Source organism: Taudactylus pleione, unplaced genomic scaffold (assembly GCF_031769625.1).
Source record: "Taudactylus pleione unplaced genomic scaffold, aTauple2 ptg000282l, whole genome shotgun sequence".
Taxonomy (NCBI): domain Eukaryota; kingdom Metazoa; phylum Chordata; class Amphibia; order Anura; family Myobatrachidae; genus Taudactylus; species Taudactylus pleione.
This window is the reverse complement of record NW_028284684.1, coordinates 13,069,853-13,096,919: the sequence shown is the minus strand read 5'-3', so window position 1 is coordinate 13,096,919 and position 27,067 is coordinate 13,069,853. Positions and strand designations below refer to the sequence as shown.

At 39.6% G+C, this 27,067-nt stretch overlaps 11 non-coding genes across 11 annotated transcripts; all 11 read right to left on the bottom strand.

Annotated features, from left to right (window-relative positions):
• Positions 1-1,566: 1,566 nt before the first annotated feature.
• Positions 1,567-1,638, bottom strand: TRNAD-GUC (transfer RNA aspartic acid (anticodon GUC)). Its single transcript has one exon. It is a non-coding gene; the product is annotated as a tRNA-Asp (tRNA).
• A 1,942-nt stretch (positions 1,639-3,580) lies between these two features.
• On the bottom strand, positions 3,581-3,652 carry TRNAD-GUC (transfer RNA aspartic acid (anticodon GUC)). Its single transcript has one exon. It is a non-coding gene; the product is annotated as a tRNA-Asp (tRNA).
• Positions 3,653-5,593: 1,941 nt separating this feature from the next.
• Positions 5,594-5,665, bottom strand: TRNAD-GUC (transfer RNA aspartic acid (anticodon GUC)). The gene has a single exon. It is a non-coding gene; the product is annotated as a tRNA-Asp (tRNA).
• A 3,956-nt stretch (positions 5,666-9,621) lies between these two features.
• Positions 9,622-9,693, bottom strand: TRNAD-GUC (transfer RNA aspartic acid (anticodon GUC)). Its single transcript has one exon. It is a non-coding gene; the product is annotated as a tRNA-Asp (tRNA).
• Positions 9,694-13,648: 3,955 nt separating this feature from the next.
• TRNAD-GUC (transfer RNA aspartic acid (anticodon GUC)) lies at positions 13,649-13,720 on the bottom strand. Its single transcript has one exon. It is a non-coding gene; the product is annotated as a tRNA-Asp (tRNA).
• A 1,941-nt stretch (positions 13,721-15,661) lies between these two features.
• TRNAD-GUC (transfer RNA aspartic acid (anticodon GUC)) lies at positions 15,662-15,733 on the bottom strand. Its single transcript has one exon. It is a non-coding gene; the product is annotated as a tRNA-Asp (tRNA).
• A 1,943-nt stretch (positions 15,734-17,676) lies between these two features.
• TRNAD-GUC (transfer RNA aspartic acid (anticodon GUC)) lies at positions 17,677-17,748 on the bottom strand. Its single transcript has one exon. It is a non-coding gene; the product is annotated as a tRNA-Asp (tRNA).
• A 1,942-nt stretch (positions 17,749-19,690) lies between these two features.
• Positions 19,691-19,762, bottom strand: TRNAD-GUC (transfer RNA aspartic acid (anticodon GUC)). Its single transcript has one exon. It is a non-coding gene; the product is annotated as a tRNA-Asp (tRNA).
• A 1,942-nt stretch (positions 19,763-21,704) lies between these two features.
• Positions 21,705-21,776, bottom strand: TRNAD-GUC (transfer RNA aspartic acid (anticodon GUC)). The gene has a single exon. It is a non-coding gene; the product is annotated as a tRNA-Asp (tRNA).
• Positions 21,777-23,719: 1,943 nt separating this feature from the next.
• On the bottom strand, positions 23,720-23,791 carry TRNAD-GUC (transfer RNA aspartic acid (anticodon GUC)). The gene has a single exon. It is a non-coding gene; the product is annotated as a tRNA-Asp (tRNA).
• Positions 23,792-25,733: 1,942 nt separating this feature from the next.
• Positions 25,734-25,805, bottom strand: TRNAD-GUC (transfer RNA aspartic acid (anticodon GUC)). The gene has a single exon. It is a non-coding gene; the product is annotated as a tRNA-Asp (tRNA).
• Between the last annotated feature and the right edge of the window lie 1,262 nt (positions 25,806-27,067).

Here is a 27,067-nt window from a genome sequence, read left to right as displayed (position 1 = left end):
AGCAAAACCCATTACCCCTTATCAACTTTTTTCTAATTAGAATTTGCTTAGAAATCCTTGAATGGCTAAAAGACTATTATGCTAGAGACCAATGGTAGCTCTGCATGAGGAATATTAAACTCCAAATCTCTTCTGCTAAATTATGCCCAAATTATGTGAATGCTATAAAAATTGATAATTTATTCTATTATTCAGCTACTGTTTCCAACTTAATTTTAAAATATATATATATGTATATATTCACTCTTCTTTTAAGGCACCAATAAATATCTATGCATTTTCTGGATATTCTATACCATACAATTTTAATACATGGGAATCCTGAATATAAAGTCCAATAAATGCTGGATTTGCCATGTTGTACATGTTCTAAGCAATATCTTTTAGATTATAGCTGATATAGGGCCTGATTCAGAGCCGCTTGCTGCTAGTGAGTGCTTGCTCAGAACAAGGGCGGTTTTTTATGTTTTGTATTTGTTTTTTTCTTTCATCAGGCCGCTCGCTAAGCTGTGGGTGACCTCCCACAGCTTTTGCGAGTGGCGTGGAGCCCATCGCGATTATCGTGACCATCAGGCTTGCGAGGAGACCCTGTGGAAGGGTCTGAGCTCTCACAAGCCCGAGTAAACTTCCTACTCTAATAGAACAGGAAGTCCACTACTGACATCACTAGTGATGTCAGTAGGGCCACCCACAAACACCAGGTGTTCCTAAGGGAATGCCTGCATTTGTGCAGCCACCCCCCCCTCCCCGCATACAAAACGCGGTGAGTTATCAATCAACATTGACAGCCGCTCCGTCTTGTAGCTAGACCCATATCGATGGAGCAGCCGTCGCTGGACGGATCTTGCGCATGCACACGCCGGAGGCGGCGCATGGGTAGTGGGGGACCGTCGAACTACTTACGAGTGTTGTGCGCTTGCGAGTGTGTCTGAATCAGGCCCATAGTCCTTAGGAAAATTTTTGGGTGCTTGCCAAATACATGTAAATGAAGTGCTTGTTAAAAAATAAAATCCATTCTACTAACCATTGCAAAATGGAATTTGGGTCTTGAGGACCCACCTCATGGAGTTGGGCTTAGACAGCACAAGAAAATTGCTTGAGAAGTTACATGACCTATACTGTTCTTGAGAATGGGGCCCAACAATGTGGTCTTTCAATGCTAGAAATGTCAAAATAATTCTGAATGTTGTAGTTTGATGTCCTTGAAAATGTGTGCAGTTTTCATTCCAAAAAGTGGCATACACCAATATGCCAACCTCCTTGCCTATATTTTATTTCTACATATAAAAATGTAAGTATGTATAAACCTTCCCAAAATACCAAACCATTCTGATTTATTCCATAGCCACCTAACGCCAACAAATGGTAATAGAAGTATATCATTACAGTTGGTACATTTTGTTTTCTCTATCTGCTATTCCATTTGTATGGATCTATGAGGGTTTCCTTTAAGTACACATCTCAATATATTATAGTTTGGGTTGTTATTTATGCATGCCATAACATTTGTATTATTATTTTTCCACTGTGTCTGAAATGGAATATTGGAGAAATAAAAGTTATAGCCTCCCCGTCGGGGAATTGAACCCCGGTCTCCCGCGTGACAGGCGGGGATACTCACCACTATACTAATGAGGATCGGCTGTGTGCTGTGATTTCTGGTCCAGTCCAGAAAAGTGATGTTCAACTAAGAGTTGTTATAATTTCCTTGGGTAATGAAAATGATTGAAATCATTTATACATCAATTTGTTAGTGTACTCTTTCACCATATATCAGATCCATGTCGATTCTTCTGCATCATGAGCTAGGTCAAATGCTTATAGAAATTGCCCCAGCTATCATTTTCTTACTCTACCCATGTCCGATAATCCCTGGACTGAGATGTTCTAGGATTTTACTGTTGAATTGCCAGTGTTTATAGGAATTTCTATGAATTGATTTATGGTTGACCATTTCTGATGCTTGATTGTATATTTAGTAATTCAAGATCCTTTAAAAAGCTCAAATGAATTTAGCAAAACCCATTACCCCTTATCAACTTTTTTCTAATTAGAATTTGCTTAGAAATCCTTGAATGGCTAAAAGACTATTATGCTAGAGACCAATGGTAGCTCTGCATGAGGAATATTAAACTCCAAATCTCTTCTGCTAAATTATGCCCAAATTATGTGAATGCTATAAAAATTGATAATTTATTCTATTATTCAGCTACTGTTTCCAACTTAATTAAAAAATATATATATATGTATATATTCACTCTTCTTTTAAGGCACCAATAAATATCTATGCATTTTCTGGATATTCTATACCATACAATTTTAATACATGGGAATCCTGAATATAAAGTCCAATAAATGCTGGATTTGCCATGTTGTACATGTTCTAAGCAATATCTTTTAGATTATAGCTGATATAGGGCCTGATTCAGAGCCGCTTGCTGCTAGTGAGTGCTTGCTCAGAACAAGGGCGGTTTTTTATGTTTTGTATTTGTTTTTTTCTTTCATCAGGCCGCTCGCTAAGCTGTGGGTGACCTCCCACAGCTTTTGCGAGTGGCCTGGAGCCCATCACGATTATCGTGACCATCAGGCTTGCGAGGAGACCCTGTGGAAGGGTCTGAGCTCTCACAAGCCCGAGTAAACTTCCTGCTCTAATAGAACAGGAAGTCCACTACTGACATCACTAGTGATGTCAGTAGGGCCACCCACAAACACCAGGCGTTCCTAAGGGAATGCCTGCATTTGTGCAGCCACCCCCCCCTCCCCGCATACAAAACGCGGTGAGTTATCAATCAACATTGACAGCCGCTCCGTCTTGTAGCTAGACCCATATCGATGGAGCAGCCGTCGCTGGACGGATCTTGCGCATGCACACGCCGGAGGCGGCGCATGGGTAGTAGGGGACCGTCGAACCACTTACGAGTGTTGTGCGCTTGCGAGTGTGTCTGAATCATGCCCATAGTCCTTAGTAAAATTTTTGGGTGCTTGCCAAAGACATGTAAATGAAGTGCTTGTTAAAAAATAAAATCCATTCTACTAACCATTGCAAAATGGAATTTGGGTCTTGAGGACCCACCTCATGGAGTTGGGCTTAGACAGCACAAGAAAATTGCTTGAGAAGTTACTTGACCTATACTGTTCTTGAGAATGGGGCCCAACAATGTGGTCTTTCAATGCTAGAAATGTCAAAATAATTCTGAATGTTGTAGTTTGATGTCCTAGAAAATGTGTGCAGTTTTCATTCCAAAAAGTGGCATACACCAATATGCCAACCTCCTTGCCTATATTTTATTTCTACATATAAAAATGTAAGTATGTATAAACCTTCCCAAAATACCAAACCATTCTGATTTATTCCATAGCCACCTAACGCCAACAAATGGTAATAGAAGTATATCATTACAGTTGGTACATTTTGTTTTCTCTATCTGCTATTCCATTTGTATGGATCTAGGAGGGTTTCCTTTAAGTACACATCTCAATATATTATAGTTTGGGTTGTTATTTATGCATGCCATAACATTTGTATTATTATTTTTCCACTGTGTCTGAAATGGAATATTGGAGAAATAAAAGTTATAGCCTCCCCGTCGGGGAATTGAACCCCGGTCTCCCACGTGACAGGCGGGGATACTCACCACTATACTAACGAGGATCGGCTGTGTGCTGTGATTTCTGGTCCAGTCCAGAAAAGTGATGTTCAACTAAGAGTTGTTATAATTTCCTTGGGTAATGAAAATGATTGAAATCATTTATACATCAATTTGTTAGTGTACTCTTTCACCATATATCAGATCCATGTCGATTCTTCTGCATCATGAGCTAGGTCAAATGCTTATAGAAATTGCCCCAGCTATCATTTTCTTACTCTACCCATGTCCGATAATCCCTGGACTGAGATGTTCTAGGATTTTACTGTTGATTTGCCAGTGTTTATAGGTATTTCTATGAATTGATTTATGGTTGACCATTTCTGATGCTTGATTGTATATTTAGTAATTCAAGATCCTTTAAAAAGCTCAAATGAATTTAGCAAAACCCATTACCCCTTATCAACTTTTTTCTAATTAGAATTTGCTTAGAAATCCTTGAATGGCTAAAAGACTATTATGCTAGAGACCAATGGTAGCTCTGCATGAGGAATATTAAACTCCAAATCTCTTCTGCTAAATTATGCCCAAATTATGTGAATGCTATAAAAATTGATAATTTATTCTATTATTCAGCTACTGTTTCCAACTTAATTAAAAAATATATATATATGTATATATTCACTCTTCTTTTAAGGCACCAATAAATATCTATGCATTTTCTGGATATTCTATACCATACAATTTTAATACATGGGAATCCTGAATATAAAGTCCAATAAATGCTGGATTTGCCATGTTGTACATGTTCTAAGCAATATCTTTTAGATTATAGCTGATATAGGGCCTGATTCAGAGCCGCTTGCTGCTAGTGAGTGCTTGCTCAGAACAAGGGCGGTTTTTTATGTTTTGTATTTGTTTTTTTCTTTCATCAGGCCGCTCGCTAAGCTGTGGGTGACCTCCCACAGCTTTTGCGAGTGGCCTGGAGCCCATCACGATTATCGTGACCATCAGGCTTGCGAGGAGACCCTGTGGAAGGGTCTGAGCTCTCACAAGCCCGAGTAAACTTCCTGCTCTAATAGAACAGGAAGTCCACTACTGACATCACTAGTGATGTCAGTAGGGCCACCCACAAACACCAGGCGTTCCTAAGGGAATGCCTGCATTTGTGCAGCCACCCCCCCTCCCCGCATACAAAACGCGGTGAGTTATCAATCAACATTGACAGCCGCTCCGTCTTGTAGCTAGACCCATATCGATGGAGCAGCCGTCGCTGGACGGATCTTGCGCATGCACACGCCGGAGGCGGCGCATGGGTAGTGGGGGACCGTCGAACCACTTACGAGTGTTGTGCGCTTGCGAGTGTGTCTGAATCAGGCCCATAGTCCTTAGGAAAATTTTTGGGTGCTTGCCAAAGACATGTAAATGAAGTGCTTGTTAAAAAATAAAATCCATTCTACTAACCATTGCAAAATGGAATTTGGGTCTTGAGGACCCACCTCATGGAGTTGGGCTTAGACAGCACAAGAAAATTGCTTGAGAAGTTACTTGACCTATACTGTTCTTGAGAATGGGGCCCAACAATGTGGTCTTTCAATGCTAGAAATGTCAAAATAATTCTGAATGTTGTAGTTTGATGTCCTAGAAAATGTGTGCAGTTTTCATTCCAAAAAGTGGCATACACCAATATACCAACCTCCTTGCCTATATTTTATTTCTACATATAAAAATGTAAGTATGTATAAACCTTCCCAAAATACCAAACCATTCTGATTTATTCCATAGCCACCTAACGCCAACAAATGGTAATAGAAGTATATCATTACAGTTGGTACATTTTGTTTTCTCTATCTGCTATTCCATTTGTATGGATCTATGAGGGTTTCCTTTAAGTACACATCTCAATATATTATAGTTTGGGTTGTTATTTATGCATGCCATAACATTTGTATTATTATTTTTCCACTGTGTCTGAAATGGAATATTGGAGAAATTAAAGTTATAGCCTCCCCATCGGGGAATTGAACCCCGGTCTCCCGCGTGACAGGCGGGGATACTCACCACTATACTAATGAGGATCGGCTGTGTGCTGTGATTTCTGGTCCAGTCCAGAAAAGTGATGCTCAACTAAGAGTTGTTATAATTTCCTTGGGTAATGAAAATGATTGAAATCATTTATACATCAATTTGTTAGTGTACTCTTTCACCATATATCAGATCCATGTCGATTCTTCTGCATCATGAGCTAGGTCAAATGCTTATAGAAATTGCCCCAGCTATCATTTTCTTACTCTACCCATGTCCGATAATCCCTGGACTGGGATGTTCTAGGATGTTACTGTTGATTTGCCAGTGTTTATAGGTATTTCTATGAATTGATTTATGGTTGACCATTTCTGATGCTTGATTGTATATTTAGTAATTCAAGATCCTTTAAAAAGCTCAAATGAATTTAGCAAAACCCATTACCCCTTATCAACTTTTTTCTAATTAGAATTTGCTTAGAAATCCTTGAATGGCTAAAAGACTATTATGCTAGAGACCAATGGTAGCTCTGCATGAGGAATATTAAACTCCAAATCTCTTCTGCTAAATTATGCCCAAATTATGTGAATGCTATAAAAATTGATAATTTATTCTATTATTCAGCTACTGTTTCCAACTTAATTTTAAAATATATATATATGTATATATTCACTCTTCTTTTAAGGCACCAATAAATATCTATGCATTTTCTGGATATTCTATACCATACAATTTTAATACATGGGAATCCTGAATATAAAGTCCAATAAATGCTGGATTTGCCATGTTGTACATGTTCTAAGCAATATCTTTTAGATTATAGCTGATATAGGGCCTGATTCAGAGCCGCTTGCTGCTAGTGAGTGCTTGCTCAGAACAAGGGCGGTTTTTTATGTTTTGTATTTGTTTTTTTCTTTCATCAGGCCGCTCGCTAAGCTGTGGGTGACCTCCCACAGCTTTTGCGAGTGGCGTGGAGCCCATCGCGATTATCGTGACCATCAGGCTTGCGAGGAGACCCTGTGGAAGGGTCTGAGCTCTCACAAGCCCGAGTAAACTTCCTACTCTAATAGAACAGGAAGTCCACTACTGACATCACTAGTGATGTCAGTAGGGCCACCCACAAACACCAGGTGTTCCTAAGGGAATGCCTGCATTTGTGCAGCCACCCCCCCCTCCCCGCATACAAAACGCGGTGAGTTATCAATCAACATTGACAGCCGCTCCGTCTTGTAGCTAGACCCATATCGATGGAGCAGCCGTCGCTGGACGGATCTTGCGCATGCACACGCCGGAGGCGGCGCATGGGTAGTGGGGGACCGTCGAACTACTTACGAGTGTTGTGCGCTTGCGAGTGTGTCTGAATCAGGCCCATAGTCCTTAGGAAAATTTTTGGGTGCTTGCCAAATACATGTAAATGAAGTGCTTGTTAAAAAATAAAATCCATTCTACTAACCATTGCAAAATGGAATTTGGGTCTTGAGGACCCACCTCATGGAGTTGGGCTTAGACAGCACAAGAAAATTGCTTGAGAAGTTACATGACCTATACTGTTCTTGAGAATGGGGCCCAACAATGTGGTCTTTCAATGCTAGAAATGTCAAAATAATTCTGAATGTTGTAGTTTGATGTCCTTGAAAATGTGAGCAGTTTTCATTCCAAAAAGTGGCATACACCAATATGCCAACCTCCTTGCCTATATTTTATTTCTACATATAAAAATGTAAGTATGTATAAACCTTCCCAAAATACCAAACCATTCTGATTTATTCCATAGCCACCTAACGCCAACAAATGGTAATAGAAGTATATCATTACAGTTGGTACATTTTGTTTTCTCTATCTGCTATTCCATTTGTATGGATCTATGAGGGTTTCCTTTAAGTACACATCTCAATATATTATAGTTTGGGTTGTTATTTATGCATGCCATAACATTTGTATTATTATTTTTCCACTGTGTCTGAAATGGAATATTGGAGAAATAAAAGTTATAGCCTCCCCGTCGGGGAATTGAACCCCGGTCTCCCGCGTGACAGGTGGGGATACTCACCACTATACTAATGAGGATCGGCTGTGTGCTGTGATTTCTGGTCCAGTCCAGAAAAGTGATGCTCAACTAAGAGTTGTTATAATTTCCTTGGGTAATGAAAATGATTGAAATCATTTATACATCAATTTGTTAGTGTACTCTTTCACCATATATCAGATCCATGTCGATTCTTCTGCATCATGAGCTAGGTCAAATGCTTATAGAAATTGCCCCAGCTATCATTTTCTTACTCTACCCATGTCCGATAATCCCTGGACTGGGATGTTCTAGGATGTTACTGTTGATTTGCCAGTGTTTATAGGTATTTCTATGAATTGATTTATGGTTGACCATTTCTGATGCTTGATTGTATATTTAGTAATTCAAGATCCTTTAAAAAGCTCAAATGAATTTAGCAAAACCCATTACCCCTTATCAACTTTTTTCTAATTAGAATTTGCTTAGAAATCCTTGAATGGCTAAAAGACTATTATGCTAGAGACCAATGGTAGCTCTGCATGAGGAATATTAAACTCCAAATCTCTTCTGCTAAATTATGCCCAAATTATGTGAATGCTATAAAAATTGATAATTTATTCTATTATTCAGCTACTGTTTCCAACTTAATTTTAAAATATATATATATGTATATATTCACTCTTCTTTTAAGGCACCAATAAATATCTATGCATTTTCTGGATATTCTATACCATACAATTTTAATACATGGGAATCCTGAATATAAAGTCCAATAAATGCTGGATTTGCCATGTTGTACATGTTCTAAGCAATATCTTTTAGATTATAGCTGATATAGGGCCTGATTCAGAGCCGCTTGCTGCTAGTGAGTGCTTGCTCAGAACAAGGGCGGTTTTTTATGTTTTGTATTTGTTTTTTTCTTTCATCAGGCCGCTCGCTAAGCTGTGGGTGACCTCCCACAGCTTTTGCGAGTGGCGTGGAGCCCATCGCGATTATCGTGACCATCAGGCTTGCGAGGAGACCCTGTGGAAGGGTCTGAGCTCTCACAAGCCCGAGTAAACTTCCTACTCTAATAGAACAGGAAGTCCACTACTGACATCACTAGTGATGTCAGTAGGGCCACCCACAAACACCAGGTGTTCCTAAGGGAATGCCTGCATTTGTGCAGCCACCCCCCCCTCCCCGCATACAAAACGCGGTGAGTTATCAATCAACATTGACAGCCGCTCCGTCTTGTAGCTAGACCCATATCGATGGAGCAGCCGTCGCTGGACGGATCTTGCGCATGCACACGCCGGAGGCGGCGCATGGGTAGTGGGGGACCGTCGAACTACTTACGAGTGTTGTGCGCTTGCGAGTGTGTCTGAATCAGGCCCATAGTCCTTAGGAAAATTTTTGGGTGCTTGCCAAATACATGTAAATGAAGTGCTTGTTAAAAAATAAAATCCATTCTACTAACCATTGCAAAATGGAATTTGGGTCTTGAGGACCCACCTCATGGAGTTGGGCTTAGACAGCACAAGAAAATTGCTTGAGAAGTTACATGACCTATACTGTTCTTGAGAATGGGGCCCAACAATGTGGTCTTTCAATGCTAGAAATGTCAAAATAATTCTGAATGTTGTAGTTTGATGTCCTTGAAAATGTGAGCAGTTTTCATTCCAAAAAGTGGCATACACCAATATGCCAACCTCCTTGCCTATATTTTATTTCTACATATAAAAATGTAAGTATGTATAAACCTTCCCAAAATACCAAACCATTCTGATTTATTCCATAGCCACCTAACGCCAACAAATGGTAATAGAAGTATATCATTACAGTTGGTACATTTTGTTTTCTCTATCTGCTATTCCATTTGTATGGATCTATGAGGGTTTCCTTTAAGTACACATCTCAATATATTATAGTTTGGGTTGTTATTTATGCATGCCATAACATTTGTATTATTATTTTTCCACTGTGTCTGAAATGGAATATTGGAGAAATAAAAGTTATAGCCTCCCCGTCGGGGAATTGAACCCCGGTCTCCCGCGTGACAGGCGGGGATACTCACCACTATACTAATGAGGATCGGCTGTGTGCTGTGATTTCTGGTCCAGTCCAGAAAAGTGATGTTCAACTAAGAGTTGTTATAATTTCCTTGGGTAATGAAAATGATTGAAATCATTTATACATCAATTTGTTAGTGTACTCTTTCACCATATATCAGATCCATGTCGATTCTTCTGCATCATGAGCTAGGTCAAATGCTTATAGAAATTGCCCCAGCTATCATTTTCTTACTCTACCCATGTCCGATAATCCCTGGACTGAGATGTTCTAGGATTTTACTGTTGAATTGCCAGTGTTTATAGGAATTTCTATGAATTGATTTATGGTTGACCATTTCTGATGCTTGATTGTATATTTAGTAATTCAAGATCCTTTAAAAAGCTCAAATGAATTTAGCAAAACCCATTACCCCTTATCAACTTTTTTCTAATTAGAATTTGCTTAGAAATCCTTGAATGGCTAAAAGACTATTATGCTAGAGACCAATGGTAGCTCTGCATGAGGAATATTAAACTCCAAATCTCTTCTGCTAAATTATGCCCAAATTATGTGAATGCTATAAAAATTGATAATTTATTCTATTATTCAGCTACTGTTTCCAACTTAATTAAAAAATATATATATATGTATATATTCACTCTTCTTTTAAGGCACCAATAAATATCTATGCATTTTCTGGATATTCAATACCATACAATTTTAATACATGGGAATCCTGAATATAAAGTCCAATAAATGCTGGATTTGCCATGTTGTACATGTTCTAAGCAATATCTTTTAGATTATAGCTGATATAGGGCCTGATTCAGAGCCGCTTGCTGCTAGTGAGTGCTTGCTCAGAACAAGTGCGGTTTTTTATGTTTTGTATTTGTTTTTTTCTTTCATCAGGCCGCTCGCTAAGCTGTGGGTGACCTCCCACAGCTTTTGCGAGTGGCCTGGAGCCCATCGCGATTATCGTGACCATCAGGCTTGCGAGGAGACCCTGTGGAAGGGTCTGAGCTCTCACAAGCCCGAGTAAACTTCCTGCTCTAATAGAACAGGAAGTCCACTACTGACATCACTAGTGATGTCAGTAGGGCCACCCACAAACACCAGGCATTCCTAAGGGAATGCCTGCATTTGTGCAGCCACCCCCCCTCCCCGCATACAAAACGCGGTGAATTATCAATCAACATTGACAGCCGCTCCGTCTTGTAGCTAGACCCATATCGATGGAGCAGCCGTCGCTGGACGGATCTTGCGCATGCACACGCCGGAGGCGGCGCATGGGTAGTGGGGGACCGTCGAACCACTTACGAGTGTTGTGCGCTTGCGAGTGTGTCTGAATCATGCCCATAGTCCTTAGGAAAATTTTTGGGTGCTTGCCAAAGACATGTAAATGAAGTGCTTGTTAAAAAATAAAATCCATTCTACTAACCATTGCAAAATGGAATTTGGGTCTTGAGGACCCACCTCATGGAGTTGGGCTTAGACAGCACAAGAAAATTGCTTGAGAAGTTACTTGACCTATACTGTTCTTGAGAATGGGGCCCAACAATGTGGTCTTTCAATGCTAGAAATGTCAAAATAATTCTGAATGTTGTAGTTTGATGTCCTAGAAAATGTGTGCAGTTTTCATTCCAAAAAGTGGCATACACCAATATGCCAACCTCCTTGCCTATATTTTATTTCTACATATAAAAATGTAAGTATGTATAAACCTTCCCAAAATACCAAACCATTCTGATTTATTCCATAGCCACCTAACGCCAACAAATGGTAATAGAAGTATATCATTACAGTTGGTACATTTTGTTTTCTCTATCTGCTATTCCATTTGTATGGATCTATGAGGGTTTCCTTTAAGTACACATCTCAATATATTATAGTTTGGGTTGTTATTTATGCATGCCATAACATTTGTATTATTATTTTTCCACTGTGTCTGAAATGGAATATTGGAGAAATAAAAGTTATAGCCTCCCCGTCGGGGAATTGAACCCCGGTCTGCCGCGTGACAGGCGGGGATACTCACCACTATACTAACGAGGATCGGCTGTGTGCTGTGATTTCTGGTCCAGTCCAGAAAAGTGATGTTCAACTAAGAGTTGTTATAATTTCCTTGGGTAATGAAAATGATTGAAATCATTTATACATCAATTTGTTAGTGTACTCTTTCACCATATATCAGATCCATGTCGATTCTTCTGCATCATGAGCTAGGTCAAATGCTTATAGAAATTGCCCCAGCTATCATTTTCTTACTCTACCCATGTCCGATAATCCCTGGACTGAGATGTTCTAGGATTTTACTGTTGATTTGCCAGTGTTTATAGGTATTTCTATGAATTGATTTATGGTTGACCATTTCTGATGCTTGATTGTATATTTAGTAATTCAAGATCCTTTAAAAAGCTCAAATGAATTTAGCAAAACCCATTACCCCTTATCAACTTTTTTCTAATTAGAATTTGCTTAGAAATCCTTGAATGGCTAAAAGACTATTATGCTAGAGACCAATGGTAGCTCTGCATGAGGAATATTAAACTCCAAATCTCTTCTGCTAAATTATGCCCAAATTATGTGAATGCTATAAAAATTGATAATTTATTCTATTATTCAGCTACTGTTTCCAACTTAATTAAAAAATATATATATATGTATATATTCACTCTTCTTTTAAGGCACCAATAAATATCTATGCATTTTCTGGATATTCTATACCATACAATTTTAATACATGGGAATCCTGAATATAAAGTCCAATAAATGCTGGATTTGCCATGTTGTACATGTTCTAAGCAATATCTTTTAGATTATAGCTGATATAGGGCCTGATTCAGAGCCGCTTGCTGCTAGTGAGTGCTTGCTCAGAACAAGGGCGGTTTTTTATGTTTTGTATTTGTTTTTTTCTTTCATCAGGCCGCTCGCTAAGCTGTGGGTGACCTCCCACAGCTTTTGCGAGTGGCGTGGAGCCCATCGCGATTATCGTGACCATCAGGCTTGCGAGGAGACCCTGTGGAAGGGTCTGAGCTCTCACAAGCCCGAGTAAACTTCCTACTCTAATAGAACAGGAAGTCCACTACTGACATCACTAGTGATGTCAGTAGGGCCACCCACAAACACCAGGCGTTCCTAAGGGAATGCCTGCATTTGTGCAGCCACCCCCCCCTCCCCGCATACAAAACGCGGTGAGTTATCAATCAACATTGACAGCCGCTCCGTCTTGTAGCTAGACCCATATCGATGGAGCAGCCGTCGCTGGACGGATCTTGCGCATGCACACGCCGGAGGCGGCGCATGGGTAGTGGGGGACCGTCGAACCACTTACGAGTGTTGTGCGCTTGCGAGTGTGTCTGAATCAGGCCCATAGTCCTTAGGAAAATTTTTGGGTGCTTGCCAAAGACATGTAAATGAAGTGCTTGTTAAAAAATAAAATCCATTCTACTAACCATTGCAAAATGGAATTTGGGTCTTGAGGACCCACCTCATGGAGTTGGGCTTAGACAGCACAAGAAAATTGCTTGAGAAGTTACATGACCTATACTGTTCTTGAGAATGGGGCCCATCAATGTGGTCTTTCAATGCTAGAAATGTCAAAATAATTCTGAATGTTGTAGTTTGATGTCCTAGAAAATGTGTGCAGTTTTCATTCCAAAAAGTGGCATACACCAATATGCCAACCTCCTTGCCTATATTTTATTTCTACATATAAAAATGTAAGTATGTATAAACCTTCCCAAAATACCAAACCATTCTGATTTATTCCATAGCCACCTAACGCCAACAAATGGTAATAGAAGTATATCATTACAGTTGGTACATTTTGTTTTCTCTATCTGCTATTCCATTTGTATGGATCTATGAGGGTTTCCTTTAAGTACACATCTCAATATATTATAGTTTGGGTTGTTATTTATGCATGCCATAACATTTGTATTATTATTTTTCCACTGTGTCTGAAATGGAATATTGGAGAAATAAAAGTTATAGCCTCCCCGTCGGGGAATTGAACCCCGGTCTCCCGCGTGACAGGCGGGGATACTCACCACTATACTAATGAGGATCGGCTGTGTGCTGTGATTTCTGGTCCAGTCCAGAAAAGTGATGTTCAACTAAGAGTTGTTATAATTTCCTTGGGTAATGAAAATGATTGAAATCATTTATACATCAATTTGTTAGTGTACTCTTTCACAATATATCAGATCCATGTCGATTCTTCTGCATCATGAGCTAGGTCAAATGCTTATAGAAATTGCCCCAGCTATCATTTTCTTACTCTACCCATGTCCGATAATCCCTGGACTGAGATGTTCTAGGATTTTACTGTTGAATTGCCAGTGTTTATAGGAATTTCTATGAATTGATTTATGGTTGACCATTTCTGATGCTTGATTGTATATTTAGTAATTCAAGATCCTTTAAAAAGCTCAAATGAATTTAGCAAAACCCATTACCCCTTATCAACTTTTTTCTAATTAGAATTTGCTTAGAAATCCTTGAATGGCTAAAAGACTATTATGCTAGAGACCAATGGTAGCTCTGCATGAGGAATATTAAACTCCAAATCTCTTCTGCTAAATTATGCCCAAATTATGTGAATGCTATAAAAATTGATAATTTATTCTATTATTCAGCTACTGTTTCCAACTTAATTAAAAAATATATATATATGTATATATTCACTCTCCTTTTAAGGCACCAATAAATATCTATGCATTTTCTGGATATTCAATACCATACAATTTTAATACATGGGAATCCTGAATATAAAGTCCAATAAATGCTGGATTTGCCATGTTGTACATGTTCTAAGCAATATCTTTTAGATTATAGCTGATATAGGGCCTGATTCAGAGCCGCTTGCTGCTAGTGAGTGCTTGCTCAGAACAAGTGCGGTTTTTTATGTTTTGTATTTGTTTTTTTCTTTCATCAGGCCGCTCGCTAAGCTGTGGGTGACCTCCCACAGCTTTTGCGAGTGGCCTGGAGCCCATCGCGATTATCGTGACCATCAGGCTTGCGAGGAGACCCTGTGGAAGGGTCTGAGCTCTCACAAGCCCGAGTAAACTTCCTGCTCTAATAGAACAGGAAGTCCACTACTGACATCACTAGTGATGTCAGTAGGGCCACCCACAAACACCAGGCGTTCCTAAGGGAATGCCTGCATTTGTGCAGCCACCCCCCCTCCCCGCATACAAAACGCGGTGAATTATCAATCAACATTGACAGCCGCTCCGTCTTGTAGCTAGACCCATATCGATGGAGCAGCCGTCGCTGGACGGATCTTGCGCATGCACACGCCGGAGGCGGCGCATGGGTAGTGGGGGACCGTCGAACCACTTACGAGTGTTGTGCGCTTGCGAGTGTGTCTGAATCATGCGCATAGTCCTTAGGAAAATTTTTGGGTGCTTGCCAAAGACATGTAAATGAAGTGCTTGTTAAAAAATAAAATCCATTCTACTAACCATTGCAAAATGGAATTTGGGTCTTGAGGACCCACCTCATGGAGTTGGGCTTAGACAGCACAAGAAAATTGCTTGAGAAGTTACTTGACCTATACTGTTCTTGAGAATGGGGCCCAACAATGTGGTCTTTCAATGCTAGAAATGTCAAAATAATTCTGAATGTTGTAGTTTGATGTCCTAGAAAATGTGTGCAGTTTTCATTCCAAAAAGTGGCATACACCAATATGCCAACCTCCTTGCCTATATTTTATTTCTACATATAAAAATGTAAGTATGTATAAACCTTCCCAAAATACCAAACCATTCTGATTTATTCCATAGCCACCTAACGCCAACAAATGGTAATAGAAGTATATCATTACAGTTGGTACATTTTGTTTTCTCTATCTGCTATTCCATTTGTATGGATCTATGAGGGTTTCCTTTAAGTACACATCTCAATATATTATAGTTTGGGTTGTTATTTATGCATGCCATAACATTTGTATTATTATTTTTCCACTGTGTCTGAAATGGAATATTGGAGAAATAAAAGTTATAGCCTCCCCGTCGGGGAATTGAACCCCGGTCTCCCGCGTGACAGGCGGGGATACTCACCACTATACTAACGAGGATCGGCTGTGTGCTGCTGATTTCTGGTCCAGTCCAGAAAAGTGATGTTCAACTAAGCGTTGTTATAATTTCCTTGGGTAATGAAAATGATTGAAATCATTTATACATCAATTTGTTAGTGTACTCTTTCACCATATATCAGATCCATGTTGATTCTTCTGCATCATGAGCTAGGTCAAATGCTTATAGAAATTGCCCCAGCTATCATTTTCTTACTCTACCCATGTCCGATAATCCCTGGACTGAGATGTTCTAGGATGTTACTGTTGATTTGCCAGTGTTTATAGGTATTTCTATGAATTGATTTATGGTTGACCATTTCTGATGCTTGATTGTATATTTAGTAATTCAAGATCCTTTAAAAAGCTCAAATGAATTTAGCAAAACCCATTACCCCTTATCAACTTTTTTCTAATTAGAATTTGCTTAGAAATCCTTGAATGGCTAAAAGACTATTATGCTAGAGACCAATGGTAGCTCTGCATGAGGAATATTAAACTCCAAATCTCTTCTGCTAAATTATGCCCAAATTATGTGAATGCTATAAAAATTGATAATTTATTCTATTATTCAGCTACTGTTTCCAACTTAATTAAAAAATATATATATATGTATATATTCACTCTTCTTTTAAGGCACCAATAAATATCTATGCATTTTCTGGATATTCTATACCATACAATTTTAATACATGGGAATGCTGAATATAAAGTCCAATAAATGCTGGATTTGCCATGTTGTACATGTTCTAAGCAATATCTTTTAGATTATAGCTGATATAGGGCCTGATTCAGAGCCGCTTGCTGCTAGTGAGTGCTTGCTCAGAACAAGGGCGGTTTTTTATGTTTTGTATTTGTTTTTTTCTTTCATCAGGCCGCTTGCTAAGCTGTGGGTGACCTCCCACAGCTTTTGCGAGTGGCCTGGAGCCCATCGCGATTATCGTGACCATCAGGCTTGCGAGGAGACCCTGTGGAAGGGTCTGAGCTCTCACAAGCCCGAGTAAACTTCCTGCTCTAATAGAACAGGAAGTCCACTACTGACATCACTAGTGATGTCAGTAGGGCCACCCACAAACACCAGGCGTTCCTAAGGGAATGCCTGCATTTGTGCAGCCACCCCCCCCACCCCGCATACAAAACGCGGTGAATTATCAATCAACATTGACAGCCGCTCCATCTTGTAGCTAGACCCATATCGATGGAGCAGCCGTCGCTGGACGGATCTTGCACATGCGCACGCCGGAGGCGGCGCATGGGTAGTGGGGGACCGTCGAACCACTTACGAGTGTTGTGCGCTTGCGAGTGTGTCTGAATCATGCCCATAGTCCTTAGGAAAATTTTTGGGTGCTTGCCAAAGACATGTAAATGAAGTGCTTGTTAAAAAATAAAATCCATTCTACTAACCATTGCAAAATGGAATTTGGGTCTTTAGGACCCACCTCATGGAGTTGGGCTTAGACAGCACAAGAAAATTGCTTGAGAAGTTACTTGACCTATACTGTTCTTGAGAATGGGGCCCAACAATGTGGTCTTTCAATGCTAGAAATGTCAAAATAATTCTGAATGTTGTAGTTTGATGTCCTAGAAAATGTGTGCAGTTTTCATTCCAAAAAGTGGCATACACCAATATGCCAACCTCCTTGCCTATATTTTATTTCTACATATAAAAATGTAAGTATGTATAAACCTTCCCAAAATACCAAACCATTCTGATTTATTCCATAGCCACCTAACGCCAACAAATGGTAATAGAAGTATATCATTACAGTTGGTACATTTTGTTTTCTCTATCTGCTATTCCATTTGTATGGATCTATGAGGGTTTCCTTTAAGTACACATCTCAATATATTATAGTTTGGGTTGTTATTTATGCATGCCATAACATTTGTATTATTATTTTTCCACTGTGTCTGAAATGGAATATTGGAGAAATAAAAGTTATAGCCTCCCCGTCGGGGAATTGAACCCCGGTCTCCCGCGTGACAGGCGGGGATACACACCACTATACTAACGAGGATCGGCTGTGTGCTGTGATTTCTGGTCCAGTCCAGAAAAGTGATGTTCAACTAAGAGTTGTTATAATTTCCTTGGGTAATGAAAATGATTGAAATCATTTATACATCAATTTGTTAGTGTACTCTTTCACCATATATCAGATCCATGTCGATTCTTCTGCATCATGAGCTAGGTCAAATGCTTATAGAAATTGCCCCAGCTATCATTTTCTTACTCTACCCATGTCCGATAATCCCTGGACTGAGATGTTCTAGGATGTTACTGTTGATTTGCCAGTGTTTATAGGTATTTCTATGAATTGATTTATGGTTGACCATTTCTGATGCTTGATTGTATATTTAGTAATTCAAGATCCTTTAAAAAGCTCAAATGAATTTAGCAAAACCCATTACCCCTTATCAACTTTTTTCTAATTAGAATTTGCTTAGAAATCCTTGAATGGCTAAAAGACTATTATGCTAGAGACCAATGGTAGCTCTGCATGAGGAATATTAAACTCCAAATCTCTTCTGCTAAATTATGCCCAAATTATGTGAATGCTATAAAAATTGATAATTTATTCTATTATTCAGCTACTGTTTCCAACTTAATTAAAAAATATATATATATGTATATATTCACTCTTCTTTTAAGGCACCAATAAATATCTATGCATTTTCTGGATATTCTATACCATACAATTTTAATACATGGGAATCCTGAATATAAAGTCCAATAAATGCTGGATTTGCCATGTTGTACATGTTCTAAGCAATATCTTTTAGATTATAGCTGATATAGGGCCTGATTCAGAGCCGCTTGCTGCTAGTGAGTGCTTGCTCAGAACAAGGGCGGTTTTTTATGTTTTGTATTTGTTTTTTTCTTTCATCAGGCCGCTCGCTAAGCTGTGGGTGACCTCCCACAGCTTTTGCGAGTGGCCTGGAGCCCATCGCGATTATCGTGACCATCAGGCTTGCGAGGAGACCCTGTGGAAGGGTCTGAGCTCTCACAAGCCCGGTTAAACTTCCTGCTCTAATAGAACAGGAAGTCCACTACTGACATCACTAGTGATGTCAGTAGGGCCACCCACAAACACCAGGCGTTCCTAAGGGAATGCCTGCATTTGTGCAGCCACCCCCCCCTCCCCGCATACAAAACACGGTGAGTTATCAATCAACATTGACAGCCGCTCCGTCTTGTAGCTAGACCCATATCGATGGAGCAGCCGTCGCTGGACGGATCTTGCGCATGCACACGCCGGAGGCGGCGCATGGGTAGTGGGGGACCGTCGAACCACTTACGAGTGTTGTGCGCTTGCGAGTGTGTCTGAATCATGCCCATAGTCCTTAGGAAAATTTTTGGGTGCTTGCCAAAGACATGTAAATGAAGTGCTTGTTAAAAAATAAAATCCATTCTACTAACCATTGCAAAATGGAATTTGGGTCTTGAGGACCCACCTCATGGAGTTGGGCTTAGACAGCACAAGAAAATTGCTTGAGAAGTTACTTGACCTATACTGTTCTTGAGAATGGGGCCCAACAATGTGGTCTTTCAATGCTAGAAATGTCAAAATAATTCTGAATGTTGTAGTTTGATGTCCTAGAAAATGTGTGCAGTTTTCATTCCAAAAAGTGGCATACACCAATATGCCAACCTCCTTGCCTATATTTTATTTCTACATATAAAAATGTAAGTATGTATAAACCTTCCCAAAATACCAAACCATTCTGATTTATTCCATAGCCACCTAACGCCAACAAATGGTAATAGAAGTATATCATTACAGTTGGTACATTTTGTTTTCTCTATCTGCTATTCCATTTGTATGGATCTATGAGGGTTTCCTTTAAGTACACATCTCAATATATTATAGTTTGGGTTGTTATTTATGCATGCCATAACATTTGTATTATTATTTTTCCACTGTGTCTGAAATGGAATATTGGAGAAATAAAAGTTATAGCCTCCCCGTCGGGGAATTGAACCCCGGTCTCCCGCGTGACAGGCGGGGATACACACCACTATACTAACGAGGATCGGCTGTGTGCTGTGATTTCTGGTCCAGTCCAGAAAAGTGATGTTCAACTAAGAGTTGTTATAATTTCCTTGGGTAATGAAAATGATTGAAATCATTTATACATCAATTTGTTAGTGTACTCTTTCACCATATATCAGATCCATGTCGATTCTTCTGCATCATGAGCTAGGTCAAATGCTTATAGAAATTGCCCCAGCTATCATTTTCTTACTCTACCCATGTCCGATAATCCCTGGACTGAGATGTTCTAGGATGTTACTGTTGATTTGCCAGTGTTTATAGGTATTTCTATGAATTGATTTATGGTTGACCATTTCTGATGCTTGATTGTATATTTAGTAATTCAAGATCCTTTAAAAAGCTCAAATGAATTTAGCAAAACCCATTACCCCTTATCAACTTTTTTCTAATTAGAATTTGCTTAGAAATCCTTGAATGGCTAAAAGACTATTATGCTAGAGACCAATGGTAGCTCTGCATGAGGAATATTAAACTCCAAATCTCTTCTGCTAAATTATGCCCAAATTATGTGAATGCTATAAAAATTGATAATTTATTCTATTATTCAGCTACTGTTTCCAACTTAATTAAAAAATATATATATATGTATATATTCACTCTTCTTTTAAGGCACCAATAAATATCTATGCATTTTCTGGATATTCTATACCATACAATTTTAATACATGGGAATCCTGAATATAAAGTCCAATAAATGCTGGATTTGCCATGTTGTACATGTTCTAAGCAATATCTTTTAGATTATAGCTGATATAGGGCCTGATTCAGAGCCGCTTGCTGCTAGTGAGTGCTTGCTCAGAACAAGGGCGGTTTTTTATGTTTTGTATTTGTTTTTTTCTTTCATCAGGCCGCTCGCTAAGCTGTGGGTGACCTCCCACAGCTTTTGCGAGTGGCCTGGAGCCCATCGCGATTATCGTGACCATCAGGCTTGCGAGGAGACCCTGTGGAAGGGTCTGAGCTCTCACAAGCCCGGTTAAACTTCCTGCTCTAATAGAACAGGAAGTCCACTACTGACATCACTAGTGATGTCAGTAGGGCCACCCACAAACACCAGGCGTTCCTAAGGGAATGCCTGCATTTGTGCAGCCACCCCCCCCTCCCCGCATACAAAACACGGTGAGTTATCAATCAACATTGACAGCCGCTCCGTCTTGTAGCTAGACCCATATCGATGGAGCAGCCGTCGCTGGACGGATCTTGCGCATGCACACGCCGGAGGCGGCGCATGGGTAGTGGGGGACCGTCGAACCACTAACGAGTGTTGTGCGCTTGCGAGTGTGTCTGAATCATGCCCATAGTCCTTAGGAAAATTTTTGGGTGCTTGCCAAAGACATGTAAATGAAGTGCTTGTTAAAAAATAAAATCCATTCTACTAACCATTGCAAAATGGAATTTGGGTCTTGAGGACCCACCTCATGGAGTTGGGCTTAGACAGCACAAGAAAATTGCTTGAGAAGTTACTTGACCTATACTGTTCTTGAGAATGGGGCCCAACAATGTGGTCTTTCAATGCTAGAAATGTCAAAATAATTCTGAATGTTGTAGTTTGATGTCCTAGAAAATGTGTGCAGTTTTCATTCCAAAAAGTGGCATACACCAATATGCCAACCTCCTTGCCTATATTTTATTTCTACATATAAAAATGTAAGTATGTATAAACCTTCCCAAAATACCAAACCATTCTGATTTATTCCATAGCCACCTAACGCCAACAAATGGTAATAGAAGTATATCATTACAGTTGGTACATTTTGTTTTCTCTATCTGCTATTCCATTTGTATGGATCTATGAGGGTTTCCTTTAAGTACACATCTCAATATATTATAGTTTGGGTTGTTATTTATGCATGCCATAACATTTGTATTATTATTTTTCCACTGTGTCTGAAATGGAATATTGGAGAAATAAAAGTTATAGCCTCCCCGTCGGGGAATTGAACCCCGGTCTCCCGCGTGACAGGCGGGGATACTCACCACTATACTAACGAGGATCGGCTGTGTGCTGTGATTTCTGGTCCAGTCCAGAAAAGTGATGTTCAACTAAGAGTTGTTATAATTTCCTTGGGTAATGAAAATGATTGAAATCATTTATACATCAATTTGTTAGTGTACTCTTTCACCATATATCAGATCCATGTCGATTCTTCTGCATCATGAGCTAGGTCAAATGCTTATAGAAATTGCCCCAGCTATCATTTTCTTACTCTACCCATGTCCGATAATCCCTGGACTGAGATGTTCTAGGATGTTACTGTTGATTTGCCAGTGTTTATAGGTATTTCTATGAATTGATTTATGGTTGACCATTTCTGATGCTTGATTGTATATTTAGTAATTCAAGATCCTTTAAAAAGCTCAAATGAATTTAGCAAAACCCATTACCCCTTATCAACTTTTTTCTAATTAGAATTTGCTTAGAAATCCTTGAATGGCTAAAAGACTATTATGCTAGAGACCAATGGTAGCTCTGCATGAGGAATATTAAACTCCAAATCTCTTCTGCTAAATTATGCCCAAATTATGTGAATGCTATAAAAATTGATAATTTATTCTATTATTCAGCTACTGTTTCCAACTTAATTAAAAAAAATATATATATGTATATATTCACTCTTCTTTTAAGGCACCAATAAATATCTATGCATTTTCTGGATATTCTATACCATACAATTTTAATACATGGGAATCCTGAATATAAAGTCCAATAAATGCTGGATTTGCCATGTTGTACATGTTCTAAGCAATATCTTTTAGATTATAGCTGATATAGGGCCTGATTCAGAGCCGCTTGCTGCTAGTGAGTGCTTGCTCAGAACAAGGGCGGTTTTTTATGTTTTGTATTTGTTTTTTTCTTTCATCAGGCCGCTCGCTAAGCTGTGGGTGACCTCCCACAGCTTTTGCGAGTGGCCTGGAGCCCATCGCGATTATCGTGACCATCAGGCTTGCGAGGAGACCCTGTGGAAGGGTCTGAGCTCTCACAAGCCCGGTTAAACTTCCTGCTCTAATAGAACAGGAAGTCCACTACTGACATCACTAGTGATGTCAGTAGGGCCACCCACAAACACCAGGCGTTCCTAAGGGAATGCCTGCATTTGTGCAGCCACCCCCCCCCTCCCCGCATACAAAACACGGTGAGTTATCAATCAACATTGACAGCCGCTCCGTCTTGTAGCTAGACCCATATCGATGGAGCAGCCGTCGCTGGACGGATCTTGCGCATGCACACGCCGGAGGCGGCGCATGGGTAGTGGGGGACCGTCGAACCACTTACGAGTGTTGTGCGCTTGCGAGTGTGTCTGAATCATGCCCATAGTCCTTAGGAAAATTTTTGGGTGCTTGCCAAAGACATGTAAATGAAGTGCTTGTTAAAAAATAAAATCCATTCTACTAACCATTGCAAAATGGAATTTGGGTCTTGAGGACCCACCTCATGGAGTTGGGCTTAGACAGCACAAGAAAATTGCTTGAGAAGTTACTTGACCTATACTGTTCTTGAGAATGGGGCCCAACAATGTGGTCTTTCAATGCTAGAAATGTCAAAATAATTCTGAATGTTGTAGTTTGATGTCCTAGAAAATGTGTGCAGTTTTCATTCCAAAAAGTGGCATACACCAATATGCCAACCTCCTTGCCTATATTTTATTTCTACATATAAAAATGTAAGTATGTATAAACCTTCCCAAAATACCAAACCATTCTGATTTATTCCATAGCCACCTAACGCCAACAAATGGTAATAGAAGTATATCATTACAGTTGGTACATTTTGTTTTCTCTATCTGCTATTCCATTTGTATGGATCTATGAGGGTTTCCTTTAAGTACACATCTCAATATATTATAGTTTGGGTTGTTATTTATGCATGCCATAACATTTGTATTATTATTTTTCCACTGTGTCTGAAATGGAATATTGGAGAAATAAAAGTTATAGCCTCCCCGTCGGGGAATTGAACCCCGGTCTCCCGCGTGACAGGCGGGGATACACACCACTATACTAACGAGGATCGGCTGTGTGCTGTGATTTCTGGTCCAGTCCAGAAAAGTGATGTTCAACTAAGAGTTGTTATAATTTCCTTGGGTAATGAAAATGATTGAAATCATTTATACATCAATTTGTTAGTGTACTCTTTCACCATATATCAGATCCATGTCGATTCTTCTGCATCATGAGCTAGGTCAAATGCTTATAGAAATTGCCCCAGCTATCATTTTCTTACTCTACCCATGTCCGATAATCCCTGGACTGAGATGTTCTAGGATGTTACTGTTGATTTGCCAGTGTTTATAGGTATTTCTATGAATTGATTTATGGTTGACCATTTCTGATGCTTGATTGTATATTTAGTAATTCAAGATCCTTTAAAAAGCTCAAATGAATTTAGCAAAACCCATTACCCCTTATCAACTTTTTTCTAATTAGAATTTGCTTAGAAATCCTTGAATGGCTAAAAGACTATTATGCTAGAGACCAATGGTAGCTCTGCATGAGGAATATTAAACTCCAAATCTCTTCTGCTAAATTATGCCCAAATTATGTGAATGCTATAAAAATTGATAATTTATTCTATTATTCAGCTACTGTTTCCAACTTAATTAAAAAATATATATATATGTATATATTCACTCTTCTTTTAAGGCACCAATAAATATCTATGCATTTTCTGGATATTCTATACCATACAATTTTAATACATGGGAATCCTGAATATAAAGTCCAATAAATGCTGGATTTGCCATGTTGTACATGTTCTAAGCAATATCTTTTAGATTATAGCTGATATAGGGCCTGATTCAGAGCCGCTTGCTGCTAGTGAGTGCTTGCTCAGAACAAGGGCGGTTTTTTATGTTTTGTATTTGTTTTTTTCTTTCATCAGGCCGCTCGCTAAGCTGTGGGTGACCTCCCACAGCTTTTGCGAGTGGCCTGGAGCCCATCGCGATTATCGTGACCATCAGGCTTGCGAGGAGACCCTGTGGAAGGGTCTGAGCTCTCACAAGCCCGGTTAAACTTCCTGCTCTAATAGAACAGGAAGTCCACTACTGACATCACTAGTGATGTCAGTAGGGCCACCCACAAACACCAGGCGTTCCTAAGGGAATGCCTGCATTTGTGCAGCCACCCCCCCCTCCCCGCATACAAAACACGGTGAGTTATCAATCAACATTGACAGCCGCTCCGTCTTGTAGCTAGACCCATATCGATGGAGCAGCCGTCGCTGGACGGATCTTGCGCATGCACACGCCGGAGGCGGCGCATGGGTAGTGGGGGACCGTCGAACCACTAACGAGTGTTGTGCGCTTGCGAGTGTGTCTGAATCATGCCCATAGTCCTTAGGAAAATTTTTGGGTGCTTGCCAAAGACATGTAAATGAAGTGCTTGTTAAAAAATAAAATCCATTCTACTAACCATTGCAAAATGGAATTTGGGTCTTGAGGACCCACCTCATGGAGTTGGGCTTAGACAGCACAAGAAAATTGCTTGAGAAGTTACTTGACCTATACTGTTCTTGAGAATGGGGCCCAACAATGTGGTCTTTCAATGCTAGAAATGTCAAAATAATTCTGAATGTTGTAGTTTGATGTCCTAGAAAATGTGTGCAGTTTTCATTCCAAAAAGTGGCATACACCAATATGCCAACCTCCTTGCCTATATTTTATTTCTACATATAAAAATGTAAGTATGTATAAACCTTCCCAAAATACCAAACCATTCTGATTTATTCCATAGCCACCTAACGCCAACAAATGGTAATAGAAGTATATCATTACAGTTGGTACATTTTGTTTTCTCTATCTGCTATTCCATTTGTATGGATCTATGAGGGTTTCCTTTAAGTACACATCTCAATATATTATAGTTTGGGTTGTTATTTATGCATGCCATAACATTTGTATTATTATTTTTCCACTGTGTCTGAAATGGAATATTGGAGAAATAAAAGTTATAGCCTCCCCGTCGGGGAATTGAACCCCGGTCTCCCGCGTGACAGGCGGGGATACTCACCACTATACTAACGAGGATCGGCTGTGTGCTGTGATTTCTGGTCCAGTCCAGAAAAGTGATGTTCAACTAAGAGTTGTTATAATTTCCTTGGGTAATGAAAATGATTGAAATCATTTATACATCAATTTGTTAGTGTACTCTTTCACCATATATCAGATCCATGTCGATTCTTCTGCATCATGAGCTAGGTCAAATGCTTATAGAAATTGCCCCAGCTATCATTTTCTTACTCTACCCATGTCCGATAATCCCTGGACTGAGATGTTCTAGGATGTTACTGTTGATTTGCCAGTGTTTATAGGTATTTCTATGAATTGATTTATGGTTGACCATTTCTGATGCTTGATTGTATATTTAGTAATTCAAGATCCTTTAAAAAGCTCAAATGAATTTAGCAAAACCCATTACCCCTTATCAACTTTTTTCTAATTAGAATTTGCTTAGAAATCCTTGAATGGCTAAAAGACTATTATGCTAGAGACCAATGGTAGCTCTGCATGAGGAATATTAAACTCCAAATCTCTTCTGCTAAATTATGCCCAAATTATGTGAATGCTATAAAAATTGATAATTTATTCTATTATTCAGCTACTGTTTCCAACTTAATTAAAAAAAATATATATATGTATATATTCACTCTTCTTTTAAGGCACCAATAAATATCTATGCATTTTCTGGATATTCTATACCATACAATTTTAATACATGGGAATCCTGAATATAAAGTCCAATAAATGCTGGATTTGCCATGTTGTACATGTTCTAAGCAATATCTTTTAGATTATAGCTGATATAGGGCCTGATTCAGAGCCGCTTGCTGCTAGTGAGTGCTTGCTCAGAACAAGGGCGGTTTTTTATGTTTTGTATTTGTTTTTTTCTTTCATCAGGCCGCTCGCTAAGCTGTGGGTGACCTCCCACAGCTTTTGCGAGTGGCCTGGAGCCCATCGCGATTATCGTGACCATCAGGCTTGCGAGGAGACCCTGTGGAAGGGTCTGAGCTCTCACAAGCCCGAGTAAACTTCCTGCTCTAATAGAACAGGAAGTCCACTATGACATCACTAGTGATGTCAGTAGGGCCACCCACAAACACCAGGCGTTCCTAAGGGAATGCCTGCATTTGTGCAGCCACCCCCCCCTCCCCGCATACAAAACACGGTGAGTTATCAATCAACATTGACAGCCGCTCCATCTTGTAGCTAGACCCATATCGATGGAGCAGCCGTCGCTGGACGGATCTTGCGCATGCACACGCCGGAGGCGGCGCATGGGTAGTGGGGGA